Source organism: Labrus bergylta, chromosome 13 (assembly GCF_963930695.1).
Source record: "Labrus bergylta chromosome 13, fLabBer1.1, whole genome shotgun sequence".
Lineage (NCBI taxonomy): Eukaryota > Metazoa > Chordata > Actinopteri > Labriformes > Labridae > Labrus > Labrus bergylta.
In genome coordinates, this window is record NC_089207.1 from 7,512,751 (window position 1) to 7,527,142 (window position 14,392).

At 36.8% G+C, this 14,392-nt stretch overlaps 9 non-coding genes across 9 annotated transcripts; all 9 read left to right on the plus strand.

Moving 5' to 3' along the window:
- The first annotated feature begins 767 nt into the window (after window positions 1-767).
- LOC136182009 (5S ribosomal RNA) lies at window positions 768-886 on the plus strand. The gene has a single exon (XR_010668327.1). It is a non-coding gene; the product is annotated as a 5S ribosomal RNA (ribosomal RNA).
- Window positions 887-2,285: 1,399 nt separating this feature from the next.
- On the plus strand, window positions 2,286-2,404 carry LOC136181515 (5S ribosomal RNA). Its single transcript, XR_010667862.1, has one exon. It is a non-coding gene; the product is annotated as a 5S ribosomal RNA (ribosomal RNA).
- Window positions 2,405-3,822: 1,418 nt separating this feature from the next.
- Window positions 3,823-3,941, plus strand: LOC136181646 (5S ribosomal RNA). Its single transcript, XR_010667993.1, has one exon. It is a non-coding gene; the product is annotated as a 5S ribosomal RNA (ribosomal RNA).
- A 1,403-nt stretch (window positions 3,942-5,344) lies between these two features.
- LOC136181624 (5S ribosomal RNA) lies at window positions 5,345-5,463 on the plus strand. Its single transcript, XR_010667971.1, has one exon. It is a non-coding gene; the product is annotated as a 5S ribosomal RNA (ribosomal RNA).
- Window positions 5,464-6,862: 1,399 nt separating this feature from the next.
- LOC136182010 (5S ribosomal RNA) lies at window positions 6,863-6,981 on the plus strand. The gene has a single exon (XR_010668328.1). It is a non-coding gene; the product is annotated as a 5S ribosomal RNA (ribosomal RNA).
- A 1,399-nt stretch (window positions 6,982-8,380) lies between these two features.
- Window positions 8,381-8,499, plus strand: LOC136181625 (5S ribosomal RNA). Its single transcript, XR_010667972.1, has one exon. It is a non-coding gene; the product is annotated as a 5S ribosomal RNA (ribosomal RNA).
- A 1,418-nt stretch (window positions 8,500-9,917) lies between these two features.
- On the plus strand, window positions 9,918-10,036 carry LOC136182011 (5S ribosomal RNA). The gene has a single exon (XR_010668329.1). It is a non-coding gene; the product is annotated as a 5S ribosomal RNA (ribosomal RNA).
- A 1,417-nt stretch (window positions 10,037-11,453) lies between these two features.
- LOC136182012 (5S ribosomal RNA) lies at window positions 11,454-11,572 on the plus strand. The gene has a single exon (XR_010668330.1). It is a non-coding gene; the product is annotated as a 5S ribosomal RNA (ribosomal RNA).
- A 1,424-nt stretch (window positions 11,573-12,996) lies between these two features.
- On the plus strand, window positions 12,997-13,115 carry LOC136181648 (5S ribosomal RNA). Its single transcript, XR_010667995.1, has one exon. It is a non-coding gene; the product is annotated as a 5S ribosomal RNA (ribosomal RNA).
- The last annotated feature ends 1,277 nt before the right edge of the window (window positions 13,116-14,392 follow it).

Consider the following 14,392-nt stretch of genomic DNA (forward strand, 5'->3'; position numbering starts at 1 on the left):
GATTGATTAAGATACAAGGGACAACTCGAAATTATGTTTTTATCACCACTTACTTGTTTTGAGGTAATCTTGAATGACAAATGAATAAATCAGCCATTGCAATGTTTCATGTAGAAATCATAACCCTGTGGGGCATACATATTTGATCCCCTCACATTCTCCATTGTAACTAATCATTAAAAAAACAATCCTCCATTAGGAATCACAAAGGAACACTTACTAATTATATGAAAATTCATAATTATTACAATCAGTCCCTATATATGCTATAGATGATCCCCAATCAAAATTCAGTGTAAGCTACTTTGTAGGAAAGTAGAAGCAATGATAGACAAATAAAAAAAGAACTGCAGTGCATAGCAGGAGGTTACAGCGTCCCCTGCTGGCTGAAGCAGGTATTAAAAGCTTACAGCACCTGGTATTCCCAGGCGGTCTCCCATCCAAGTACTAACCAGGCCAGTTTTGAAAGAGGGAAGTTAATCTTCACGGAATCGGTTTGTTCAATGTGTTTATCAGACGTTTGAACGTTCAGTTTGCCCGCAAGTCGTGAAACAAGTCTTAAAAACAAGCTGCAAGTCTTTAGTTAACTCCCAGCGTCAAAGTATTGCTGAATCTAGTAAGATTAAGTGTAAGTCTATCCATAGGCCCACACGTTTGAGTAGAAAAGTAATAAAATCAACTAGGTCATAGTCACTTGCTCTAATTTTGGCGAGGTGTTACTTTAAACCTAAGTATGTATAAATAACCCTTTAACAACCTGTTCATTCGCTTACGGCCATACCACCCTGAACACGCCCGATCTCGTCCGATCTCGGAAGCTAAGCAGGGTCGGGCCTGGTTAGTACTTGGATGGGAGACCGCCTGGGAATACCAGGTGCTGTAAGCTTTTAATACCTCCTTTAGCCAGAAGAGGGCGCTGTTGCCTCACTAGTGGAGAAAGGACTGAGAGAAACAGGCCAGTGGAAAATGAAACATGATTTTATTTGGCAGTCTGTCCTCTTTTTTTTTGTTGCAATTTTCATCAATGTTTTCAGTGAGTATTAATACATATTACGCTCTCTGGAGGCTGTTTTCAAAGTTCAGTTTTACATTCAAAAAGTACATGTAGCCTACTTACGTAAGGACTACTGCATTAACATATTTTAATTACTTGTACTTAGGTTACTCTTTACTTCCCCACAACACTCTGGTAGCCATATTATACATTTGATTCAACTGGAAATATTCACCATCATTATAAATGTTTTCACATCAATAATAAACATTTACACCAAATCAGGAATTATTATAAATGATTACTATTAAGATTGAATTTAAAAAAAACCTGCAAACAAGTGATGCTTACTTATCAATCAATTGACGATTTTTCAGAAGTTGACCATTTCGCATCGTCACTTTTACTGTGGATTTATTAAGGTTTTCAATCCTGCAAACTTGTGAACAGTGAACAGCAGAAATAAGTTTAAATGTTGCATTAAGGCACACAAGATTTAGGATTATTATAGTAGCCTAAGCAGTGATTGATTAAGATACAAGGGACAACTCGAAATTATGTTTTTATCACCACTTACTTGTTTTGAGGTAATCTTGAATGACAAATGAATAAATCAGCCATTGCAATGTTTCATGTAGAAATCATAACCCTGTGGGGCATACATATTTGATCCCCTCACATTCTCCATTGTAACTAATCATTAAAAAAACAATCCTCCATTAGGAATCACAAAGGAACACTTACTAATTATATGAAAATTCATAATTATTACAATCAGTCCCTATATATGCTATAGATGATCCCCAATCAAAATTCAGTGTAAGCTACTTTGTAGGAAAGTAGAAGCAATGATAGACAAATAAAAAAAGAACTGCAGTGCATAGCAGGAGGTTACAGCGTCCCCTGCTGGCTGAAGCAGGTATTAAAAGCTTACAGCACCTGGGATTCCCAGGCGGTCTCCCATCCAAGTACTAACCAGGCCAGTTTTGAAAGAGGGAAGTTAATCTTCACGGAATCGGTTTGTTCAATGTGTTTATCAGACGTTTGAACGTTCAGTTTGCCCGCAAGTCGTGAAACAAGTCTTAAAAACAAGCTGCAAGTCTTTAGTTAACTCCCAGCGTCAAAGTATTGCTGAATCTAGTAAGATTAAGTGTAAGTCTATCCATAGGCCCACACGTTTGAGTAGAAAAGTAATAAAATCAACTAGGTCATAGTCACTTGCTCTAATTTTGGCGAGGTGTTACTTTAAACCTAAGTATGTATAAATAACCCTTTAACAACCTGGTCATTCGCTTACGGCCATACCACCCTGAACAAGCCCGATCTCATCCGATCTCGGAAGCTAAGCAGGGTCGGGCCTGGTTAGTACTTGGATGGGAGACCGCCTGGGAATACCAGGTGCTGTAAGCTTTTAATACCTCCTTTAGCCAGAAGAGGGCGCTGTTGCCTCACTAGTGGAGAAAGGACTGAGAGAAACAGGCCAGTGGAAAATGAAACATGATTTTATTTGGCAGTCTGTCCTCTTTTTTTTTGTTGCAATTTTCATCAATGTTTTCAGTGAGTATTAATACATATTACGCTCTCTGGAGGCTGTTTTCAAAGTTCAGTTTTACATTCAAAAAGTACATGTAGCCTACTTACGTAAGGACTACTGCATTAACATATTTTAATTACTTGTACTTAGGTTACTCTTTACTTCCCCACAACACTCTGGTAGCCATATTATACATTTGATTCAACTGGAAATATTCACCATCATTATAAATGTTTTCACATCAATAATAAACATTTACACCAAATCAGGAATTATTATAAATGATTACTATTAAGATTGAATTTAAAAAAAAACCTGCAAACAAGTGATGCTTACTTATCAATCAATATTTTTTCAGAATCAATTGACGATTTTTCAGAAGTTGACCATTTTGCATCGTCACTTTTACTGTGGATTTATTAAGGTTTTCAATACTGCAAACTTGTGAACAGTGAACAGCAGAAATAAGTTTAAATGTTGCATTAAGGCACACAAGATTTAGGATTATTATAGTAGCCTAAGCAGTGATTGATTAAGATATAAGGGACAACTCGAAATTATGTTTTTATCACCACTTACTTGTTTTGAGGTAATCTTGAATGACAAATGAATAAATCAGCCATTGCAATGTTTCATGTAGAAATCATAACCCTGTGGGGCATACATATTTGATCCCCTCACATTCTCCATTGTAACTAATCATTAAAAAAAACAATCCTCCATTAGGAATCACAAAGGAACACTTACTAATTATATGAAAATTCATAATTATTACAATCAGTCCCTATATATGCTATAGATGATCCCCAATCAAAATTCAGTGTAAGCTACTTTGTAGGAAAGTAGAAGCAATGATAGACAAATAAAAAAAGAACTGCAGTGCATAGCAGGAGGTTACAGCGCCCCCTGCTGGCTGAAGCAGGTATTAAAAGCTTACAGCACCTGGGATTCCCAGGCGGTCTCCCATCCAAGTACTAACCAGGCCAGTTTTGAAAGAGGGAAGTTAATCTTCACGGAATCGGTTTGTTCAATGTGTTTATCAGACGTTTGAACGTTCAGTTTGCCCGCAAGTCGTGAAACAAGTCTTAAAAACAAGCTGCAAGTCTTTAGTTAACTCCCAGCGTCAAAGTATTGCTGAATCTAGTAAGATTAAGTGTAAGTCTATCCATAGGCCCACACGTTTGAGTAGAAAAGTAATAAAATCAACTAGGTCATAGTCACTTGCTCTAATTTTGGCGAGGTGTTACTTTAAACCTAAGTATGTATAAATAACCCTTTAACAACCTGTTCATTCGCTTACGGCCATACCACCCTGAACACGCCCGATCTCGTCCGATCTCAGAAGCTAAGCAGGGTCGGGCCTGGTTAGTACTTGGATGGGAGACCGCCTGGGAATACCAGGTGCTGTAAGCTTTTAATACCTCCTTTAGCCAGAAGAGGGCGCTGTTGCCTCACTAGTGGAGAAAGGACTGAGAGAAACAGGCCAGTGGAAAATGAAACATGATTTTATTTGGCAGTCTGTCCTCTTTTTTTTTTGTTGTTGCAATTTTCATCAATGTTTTCAGTGAGTATTAATACATATTACGCTCTCTGGAGGCTGTTTTCAAAGTTCAGTTTTACATTCAAAAAGTACATGTAGCCTACTTAAGTAAGGACTACTGCATTAACATATTTTAATTACTTGTACTTAGGTTACTCTTTACTTCCCCACAACACTCTGGTAGCCATAATATACATTTGATTCAACTGGAAATATTCACCATCATTATAAATGTTTTCACATCAATAATAAACATTTACACCAAATCAGGAATTATTATAAATGATTACTATTAAGATTGAATTTAAAAAAAACCTGCAAACAAGTGATGCTTACTTATCAATCAATTGACGATTTTTCAGAAGTTGACCATTTCGCATCGTCACTTTTACTGTGGATTTATTAAGGTTTTCAATCCTGCAAACTTGTGAACAGTGAACAGCAGAAATAAGTTTAAATGTTGCATTAAGGCACACAAGATTTAGGATTATTATAGTAGCCTAAGCAGTGATTGATTAAGATACAAGGGACAACTCGAAATTATGTTTTTATCACCACTTACTTGTTTTGAGGTAATCTTGAATGACAAATGAATAAATCAGCCATTGCAATGTTTCATGTAGAAATCATAACCCTGTGGGGCATACATATTTGATCCCCTCACATTCTCCATTGTAACTAATCATTAAAAAAACAATCCTCCATTAGGAATCACAAAGGAACACTTACTAATTATATGAAAATTCATAATTATTACAATCAGTCCCTATATATGCTATAGATGATCCCCAATCAAAATTCAGTGTAAGCTACTTTGTAGGAAAGTAGAAGCAATGATAGACAAATAAAAAAAGAACTGCAGTGCATAGCAGGAGGTTACAGCGTGCCCTGCTGGCTGAAGCAGGTATTAAAAGCTTACAGCACCTGGTATTCCCAGGCGGTCTCCCATCCAAGTACTAACCAGGCCAGTTTTGAAAGAGGGAAGTTAATCTTCACGGAATCGGTTTGTTCAATGTGTTTATCAGACGTTTGAACGTTCAGTTTGCCCGCAAGTCGTGAAACAAGTCTTAAAAACAAGCTGCAAGTCTTTAGTTAACTCCCAGCGTCAAAGTATTGCTGAATCTAGTAAGATTAAGTGTAAGTCTATCCATAGGCCCACACGTTTGAGTAGAAAAGTAATAAAATCAACTAGGTCATAGTCACTTGCTCTAATTTTGGCGAGGTGTTACTTTAAACCTAAGTATGTATAAATAACCCTTTAACAACCTGTTCATTCGCTTACGGCCATACCACCCTGAACAAGCCCGATCTCGTCCGATCTCGGAAGCTAAGCAGGGTCGGGCCTGGTTAGTACTTGGATGGGAGACCGCCTGGGAATACCAGGTGCTGTAAGCTTTTAATACCTCCTTTAGCCAGAAGAGGGCGCTGTTGCCTCACTAGTGGAGAAAGGACTGAGAGAAACAGGCCAGTGGAAAATGAAACATGATTTTATTTGGCAGTCTGTCCTCTTTTTTTTTGTTGCAATTTTCATCAATGTTTTCAGTGAGTATTAATACATATTACGCTCTCTGGAGGCTGTTTTCAAAGTTCAGTTTTACATTCAAAAAGTACATGTAGCCTACTTACGTAAGGACTACTGCATTAACATATTTTAATTACTTGTACTTAGGTTACTCTTTACTTCCCCACAACACTCTGGTAGCCATATTATACATTTGATTCAACTGGAAATATTCACCATCATTATAAATGTTTTCACATCAATAATAAACATTTACACCAAATCAGGAATTATTATAAATGATTACTATTAAGATTGAATTTAAAAAAAACCTGCAAACAAGTGATGCTTACTTATCAATCAATTGACGATTTTTCAGAAGTTGACCATTTCGCATCGTCACTTTTACTGTGGATTTATTAAGGTTTTCAATCCTGCAAACTTGTGAACAGTGAACAGCAGAAATAAGTTTAAATGTTGCATTAAGGCACACAAGATTTAGGATTATTATAGTAGCCTAAGCAGTGATTGATTAAGATACAAGGGACAACTCGAAATTATGTTTTTATCACCACTTACTTGTTTTGAGGTAATCTTGAATGACAAATGAATAAATCAGCCATTGCAATGTTTCATGTAGAAATCATAACCCTGTGGGGCATACATATTTGATCCCCTCACATTCTCCATTGTAACTAATCATTAAAAAAACAATCCTCCATTAGGAATCACAAAGGAACACTTACTAATTATATGAAAATTCATAATTATTACAATCAGTCCCTATATATGCTATAGATGATCCCCAATCAAAATTCAGTGTAAGCTACTTTGTAGGAAAGTAGAAGCAATGATAGACAAATAAAAAAAGAACTGCAGTGCATAGCAGGAGGTTATAGCGTCCCCTGCTGGCTGAAGCAGGTATTAAAAGCTTACAGCACCTGGGATTCCCAGGCGGTCTCCCATCCAAGTACTAACCAGGCCAGTTTTGAAAGAGGGAAGTTAATCTTCACGGAATCGGTTTGTTCAATGTGTTTATCAGACGTTTGAACGTTCAGTTTGCCCGCAAGTCGTGAAACAAGTCTTAAAAACAAGCTGCAAGTCTTTAGTTAACTCCCAGCGTCAAAGTATTGCTGAATCTAGTAAGATTAAGTGTAAGTCTATCCATAGGCCCACACGTTTGAGTAGAAAAGTAATAAAATCAACTAGGTCATAGTCACTTGCTCTAATTTTGGCGAGGTGTTACTTTAAACCTAAGTATGTATAAATAACCCTTTAACAACCTGTTCATTTGCTTACGGCCATACCACCCTGAACACGCCCGATCTCGTCCGATCTCGGAAGCTAAGCAGGGTCGGGCCTGGTTAGTACTTGGATGGGAGACCGCCTGGGAATACCAGGTGCTGTAAGCTTTTAATACCTCCTTTAGCCAGAAGAGGGCGCTGTTGCCTCACTAGTGGAGAAAGGACTGAGAGAAACAGGCCAGTGGAAAATGAAACATGATTTTATTTGGCAGTCTGTCCTCTTTTTTTTTGTTGCAATTTTCATCAATGTTTTCAGTGAGTATTAATACATATTACGCTCTCTGGAGGCTGTTTTCAAAGTTCAGTTTTACATTCAAAAAGTACATGTAGCCTACTTACGTAAGGACTACTGCATTAACATATTTTAATTACTTGTACTTAGGTTACTCTTTACTTCCCCACAACACTCTGGTAGCCATATTATACATTTGATTCAACTGGAAATATTCACCATCATTATAAATGTTTTCACATCAATAATAAACATTTACACCAAATCAGGAATTATTATAAATGATTACTATTAAGATTGAATTTAAAAAAAACCTGCAAACAAGTGATGCTTACTTATCAATCAATTGACGATTTTTCAGAAGTTGACCATTTCGCATCGTCACTTTTACTGTGGATTTATTAAGGTTTTCAATCCTGCAAACTTGTGAACAGTGAACAGCAGAAATAAGTTTAAATGTTGCATTAAGGCACACAAGATTTAGGATTATTATAGTAGCCTAAGCAGTGATTGATTAAGATACAAGGGACAACTCGAAATTATGTTTTTATCACCACTTACTTGTTTTGAGGTAATCTTGAATGACAAATGAATAAATCAGCCATTGCAATGTTTCATGTAGAAATCATAACCCTGTGGGGCATACATATTTGATCCCCTCACATTCTCCATTGTAACTAATCATTAAAAAAACAATCCTCCATTAGGAATCACAAAGGAACACTTACTAATTATATGAAAATTCATAATTATTACAATCAGTCCCTATATATGCTATAGATGATCCCCAATCAAAATTCAGTGTAAGCTACTTTGTAGGAAAGTAGAAGCAATGATAGACAAATAAAAAAAGAACTGCAGTGCATAGCAGGAGGTTACAGCGTCCCCTGCTGGCTGAAGCAGGTATTAAAAGCTTACAGCACCTGGGATTCCCAGGCGGTCTCCCATCCAAGTACTAACCAGGCCAGTTTTGAAAGAGGGAAGTTAATCTTCACGGAATCGGTTTGTTCAATGTGTTTATCAGACGTTTGAACGTTCAGTTTGCCCGCAAGTCGTGAAACAAGTCTTAAAAACAAGCTGCAAGTCTTTAGTTAACTCCCAGCGTCAAAGTATTGCTGAATCTAGTAAGATTAAGTGTAAGTCTATCCATAGGCCCACACGTTTGAGTAGAAAAGTAATAAAATCAACTAGGTCATAGTCACTTGCTCTAATTTTGGCGAGGTGTTACTTTAAACCTAAGTATGTATAAATAACCCTTTAACAACCTGTTCATTCGCTTACGGCCATACCACCCTGAACAAGCCCGATCTCGTCCGATCTCGGAAGCTAAGCAGGGTCGGGCCTGGTTAGTACTTGGATGGGAGACCGCCTGGGAATACCAGGTGCTGTAAGCTTTTAATACCTCCTTTAGCCAGAAGAGGGCGCTGTTGCCTCACTAGTGGAGAAAGGACTGAGAGAAACAGGCCAGTGGAAAATGAAACATGATTTTATTTGGCAGTCTGTCCTCTTTTTTTTTGTTGCAATTTTCATCAATGTTTTCAGTGAGTATTAATACATATTACGCTCTCTGGAGGCTGTTTTCAAAGTTCAGTTTTACATTCAAAAAGTACATGTAGCCTACTTACGTAAGGACTACTGCATTAACATATTTTAATTACTTGTACTTAGGTTACTCTTTACTTCCCCACAACACTCTGGTAGCCATATTATACATTTGATTCAACTGGAAATATTCACCATCATTATAAATGTTTTCACATCAATAATAAACATTTACACCAAATCAGGAATTATTATAAATGATTACTATTAAGATTGAATTTAAAAAAAAACCTGCAAACAAGTGATGCTTACTTATCAATCAATATTTTTTCAGAATCAATTGACGATTTTTCAGAAGTTGACCATTTTGCATCGTCACTTTTACTGTGGATTTATTAAGGTTTTCAATACTGCAAACTTGTGAACAGTGAACAGCAGAAATAAGTTTAAATGTTGCATTAAGGCACACAAGATTTAGGATTATTATAGTAGCCTAAGCAGTGATTGATTAAGATATAAGGGACAACTCGAAATTATGTTTTTATCACCACTTACTTGTTTTGAGGTAATCTTGAATGACAAATGAATAAATCAGCCATTGCAATGTTTCATGTAGAAATCATAACCCTGTGGGGCATACATATTTGATCCCCTCACATTCTCCATTGTAACTAATCATTAAAAAAAACAATCCTCCATTAGGAATCACAAAGGAACACTTACTAATTATATGAAAATTCATAATTATTACAATCAGTCCCTATATATGCTATAGATGATCCCCAATCAAAATTCAGTGTAAGCTACTTTGTAGGAAAGTAGAAGCAATGATAGACAAATAAAAAAAGAACTGCAGTGCATAGCAGGAGGTTACAGCGCCCCCTGCTGGCTGAAGCAGGTATTAAAAGCTTACAGCACCTGGGATTCCCAGGCGGTCTCCCATCCAAGTACTAACCAGGCCAGTTTTGAAAGAGGGAAGTTAATCTTCACGGAATCGGTTTGTTCAATGTGTTTATCAGACGTTTGAACGTTCAGTTTGCCCGCAAGTCGTGAAACAAGTCTTAAAAACAAGCTGCAAGTCTTTAGTTAACTCCCAGCGTCAAAGTATTGCTGAATCTAGTAAGATTAAGTGTAAGTCTATCCATAGGCCCACACGTTTGAGTAGAAAAGTAATAAAATCAACTAGGTCATAGTCACTTGCTCTAATTTTGGCGAGGTGTTACTTTAAACCTAAGTATGTATAAATAACCCTTTAACAACCTGTTCATTCGCTTACGGCCATACCACCCTGAACACGCCCGATCTCGTCCGATCTCGGAAGCTAAGCAGGGTCGGGCCTGGTTAGTACTTGGATGGGAGACCGCCTGGGAATACCAGGTGCTGTAAGCTTTTAATACCTCCTTTAGCCAGAAGAGGGCGCTGTTGCCTCACTAGTGGAGAAAGGACTGAGAGAAACAGGCCAGTGGAAAATGAAACATGATTTTATTTGGCAGTCTGTCCTCTTTTTTTTTGTTGCAATTTTCATCAATGTTTTCAGTGAGTATTAATACATATTACGCTCTCTGGAGGCTGTTTTCAAAGTTCAGTTTTACATTCAAAAAGTACATGTAGCCTACTTAAGTAAGGACTACTGCATTAACATATTTTAATTACTTGTACTTAGGTTACTCTTTACTTCCCCACAACACTCTGGTAGCCATATTATACATTTGATTCAACTGGAAATATTCACCATCATTATAAATGTTTTCACATCAATAATAAACATTTACACCAAATCAGGAATTATTATAAATGATTACTATTAAGATTGAATTTAAAAAAAACCTGCAAACAAGTGATGCTTACTTATCAATCAATATTTTTTCAGAATCAATTGACGATTCTTCAGAAGTTGACCATTTTGCATCGTCACTTTTACTGTGGATTTATTAAGGTTTTCAATACTGCAAACTTGTGAAGAGTGAACAGCAGAAATAAGTTTAAATGTTGCATTAAGGCACACAAGATTTAGGATTATTATAGTAGCCTAAGCAGTGATTGATTAAGATATAAGGGACAACTCGAAATTATGTTTTTATCACCACTTACTTGTTTTGAGGTAATCTTGAATGACAAATGAATAAATCAGCCATTGCAATGTTTCATGTAGAAATCATAACCCTGTGGGGCATACATATTTGATCCCCTCACATTCTCCATTGTAACTAATCATTAAAAAAAACAATCCTCCATTAGGAATCACAAAGGAACACTTACTAATTATATGAAAATTCATAATTATTACAATCAGTCCCTATATATGCTATAGATGATCCCCAATCAAAATTCAGTGTAAGCTACTTTGTAGGAAAGTAGAAGCAATGATAGACAAATAAAAAAAGAACTGCAGTGCATAGCAGGAGGTTACAGCGCCCCCTGCTGGCTGAAGCAGGTATTAAAAGCTTACAGCACCTGGGATTCCCAGGCGGTCTCCCATCCAAGTACTAACCAGGCCAGTTTTGAAAGAGGGAAGTTAATCTTCACGGAATCGGTTTGTTCAATGTGTTTATCAGACGTTTGAACGTTCAGTTTGCCCGCAAGTCGTGAAACAAGTCTTAAAAACAAGCTGCAAGTCTTTAGTTAACTCCCAGCGTCAAAGTATTGCTGAATCTAGTAAGATTAAGTGTAAGTCTATCCATAGGCCCACACGTTTGAGTAGAAAAGTAATAAAATCAACTAGGTCATAGTCACTTGCTCTAATTTTGGCGAGGTGTTACTTTAAACCTAAGTATGTATAAATAACCCTTTAACAACCTGTTCATTCGCTTACGGCCATACCACCCTGAACACGCCCGATCTCGTCCGATCTCGGAAGCTAAGCAGGGTCGGGCCTGGTTAGTACTTGGATGGGAGACCGCCTGGGAATACCAGGTGCTGTAAGCTTTTAATACCTCCTTTAGCCAGAAGAGGGCGCTGTTGCCTCACTAGTGGAGAAAGGACTGAGAGAAACAGGCCAGTGGAAAATGAAACATGATTTTATTTGGCAGTCTGTCCTCTCTTTTTTTTTTGTTGTTGCAATTTTCATCAATGTTTTCAGTGAGTATTAATACATATTACGCTCTCTGGAGGCTGTTTTCAAAGTTCAGTTTTACATTCAAAAAGTACATGTAGCCTACTTAAGTAAGGACTACTGCATTAACATATTTTAATTACTTGTACTTAGGTTACTCTTTACTTCCCCACAACACTCTGGTAGCCATATTATACATTTGATTCAACTGGAAATATTCACCATCATTATAAATGTTTTCACATCAATAATAAACATTTACACCAAATCAGGAATTATTATAAATGATTACTATTAAGATTGAATTTAAAAAAAACCTGCAAACAAGTGATGCTTACTTATCAATCAATATTTTTTCAGAATCAATTGACGATTTTTCAGAAGTTGACCATTTTGCATCGTCACTTTTACTGTGGATTTATTAAGGTTTTCAATACTGCAAACTTGTAAACAGTGAACAGCAGAAATAAGTTTAAATGTTGCATTAAGGCACACAAGATTTAGGATTATTATAGTAGCCTAAGCAGTGATTGATTAAGATATAAGGGACAACTCGAAATTATGTTTTTATCACCACTTACTTGTTTTGAGGTAATCTTGAATGACAAATGAATAAATCAGCCATTTGAATTTTTTCTTGTAGAAATCATAACCCTGTGGGGCATACATATTTGATCCCCTCACATTCTCCATTGTAACTAATCATTAAAAAAAACAATCCTCCATTAGGAATCACAAAGGAACACTTACTAATTATATGAAAATTCATAATTATTACAATCAGTCCCTATATATGCTATAGATGATCCCCAATCAAAATTCAGTGTAAGCTACTTTGTAGGAAAGTAGAAGCAATGATAGACAAATAAAAAAAGAACTGCAGTGCATAGCAGGAGGTTACAGCGCCCCCTGCTGGCTGAAGCAGGTATTAAAAGCTTACAGCACCTGGGATTCCCAGGCGGTCTCCCATCCAAGTACTAACCAGGCCAGTTTTGAAAGAGGGAAGTTAATCTTCACGGAATCGGTTTGTTCAATGTGTTTATCAGACGTTTGAACGTTCAGTTTGCCCGCAAGTCGTGAAACAAGTCTTAAAAACAAGCTGCAAGTCTTTAGTTAACTCCCAGCGTCAAAGTATTGCTGAATCTAGTAAGATTAAGTGTAAGTCTATCCATAGGCCCACACGTTTGAGTAGAAAAGTAATAAAATCAACTAGGTCATAGTCACTTGCTCTAATTTTGGCGAGGTGTTACTTTAAACCTAAGTATGTATAAATAACCCTTTAACAACCTGTTCATTCGCTTACGGCCATACCACCCTGAACACGCCCGATCTCGTCCGATCTCAGAAGCTAAGCAGGGTCGGGCCTGGTTAGTACTTGGATGGGAGACCGCCTGGGAATACCAGGTGCTGTAAGCTTTTAATACCTCCTTTAGCCAGAAGAGGGCGCTGTTGCCTCACTAGTGGAGAAAGGACTGAGAGAAACAGGCCAGTGGAAAATGAAACATGATTTTATTTGGCAGTCTGTCCTCTCTTTTTTTTTTGTTGTTGCAATTTTCATCAATGTTTTCAGTGAGTATTAATACATATTACGCTCTCTGGAGGCTGTTTTCAAAGTTCAGTTTTACATTCAAAAAGTACATGTAGCCTACTTAAGTAAGGACTACTGCATTAACATATTTTAATTACTTGTACTTAGGTTACTCTTTACTTCCCCACAACACTCTGGTAGCCATATTATACATTTGATTCAACTGGAAATATTCACCATCATTATAAATGTTTTCACATCAATAATAAACATTTACACCAAATCAGGAATTATTATAAATGATTACTATTAAGATTGAATTTAAAAAAAACCTGCAAACAAGTGATGCTTACTTATCAATCAATTGACGATTTTTCAGAAGTTGACCATTTCGCATCGTCACTTTTACTGTGGATTTATTAAGGTTTTCAATCCTGCAAACTTGTGAACAGTGAACAGCAGAAATAAGTTTAAATGTTGCATTAAGGCACACAAGATTTAGGATTATTATAGTAGCCTAAGCAGTGATTGATTAAGATACAAGGGACAACTCGAAATTATGTTTTTATCACCACTTACTTGTTTTGAGGTAATCTTGAATGACAAATGAATAAATCAGCCATTGCAATGTTTCATGTAGAAATCATAACCCTGTGGGGCATACATATTTGATCCCCTCACATTCTCCATTGTAACTAATCATTAAAAAAAACAATCCTCCATTAGGAATCACAAAGGAACACTTACTAATTATATGAAAATTCATAATTATTACAATCAGTCCCTATATATGCTATAGATGATCCCCAATCAAAATTCAGTGTAAGCTACTTTGTAGGAAAGTAGAAGCAATGATAGACAAATAAAAAAAGAACTGCAGTGCATAGCAGGAGGTTACAGCGCCCCCTGCTGGCTGAAGCAGGTATTAAAAGCTTACAGCACCTGGGATTCCCAGGCGGTCTCCCATCCAAGTACTAACCAGGCCAGTTTTGAAAGAGGGAAGTTAATCTTCACGGAATCGGTTTGTTCAATGTGTTTATCAGACGTTTGAACGTTCAGTTTGCCCGCAAGTCGTGAAACAAGTCTTAAAAACAAGCTGCAAGTCTTTAGTTAACTCCCAGCGTCAAAGTATTGCTGAATCTAGTAAGATTAAGTGTAAGTCTAT